Source organism: Populus nigra, chromosome 2 (assembly GCF_951802175.1).
Source record: "Populus nigra chromosome 2, ddPopNigr1.1, whole genome shotgun sequence".
Lineage (NCBI taxonomy): Eukaryota > Viridiplantae > Streptophyta > Magnoliopsida > Malpighiales > Salicaceae > Populus > Populus nigra.
Genome location: NC_084853.1, coordinates 8376884 through 8377238, shown reverse-complemented (window position 1 = coordinate 8377238; position 355 = coordinate 8376884).

Sequence of the window (355 nt, the reverse complement as noted above, 5' to 3'; positions counted from 1 at the left end):
GATTCTGCCGACTTTGCCGATTTCGTCGGCGCTGCCGATTCCACCACTGCCCGCCGTGCCTGAACCAGCGCTGTTTCGTCAGCGTGTCCCCTCGATGAATTTTCCTGCATGGCCCGGCCAGTCCAGCGTCCAGCCCGTGTTCGTCGAAAAATCTGCGCTGCCGATTCTGCCGACTTTGCCGATTTCGTCGGCGCTGCCGATTCCAACACTGCCCGCCGTGCCTGAACCAGCGCTGTTTCGTCAGCGTGTCCCCTCGACAAATTTTCCTGCCTGGCCTGGACAGTCCATCGCCCAGCCCATGTTCGTCGCAAAATCTGCGCTGCCGATTTTCCCCGACGAACCTGCAGCCGCACAA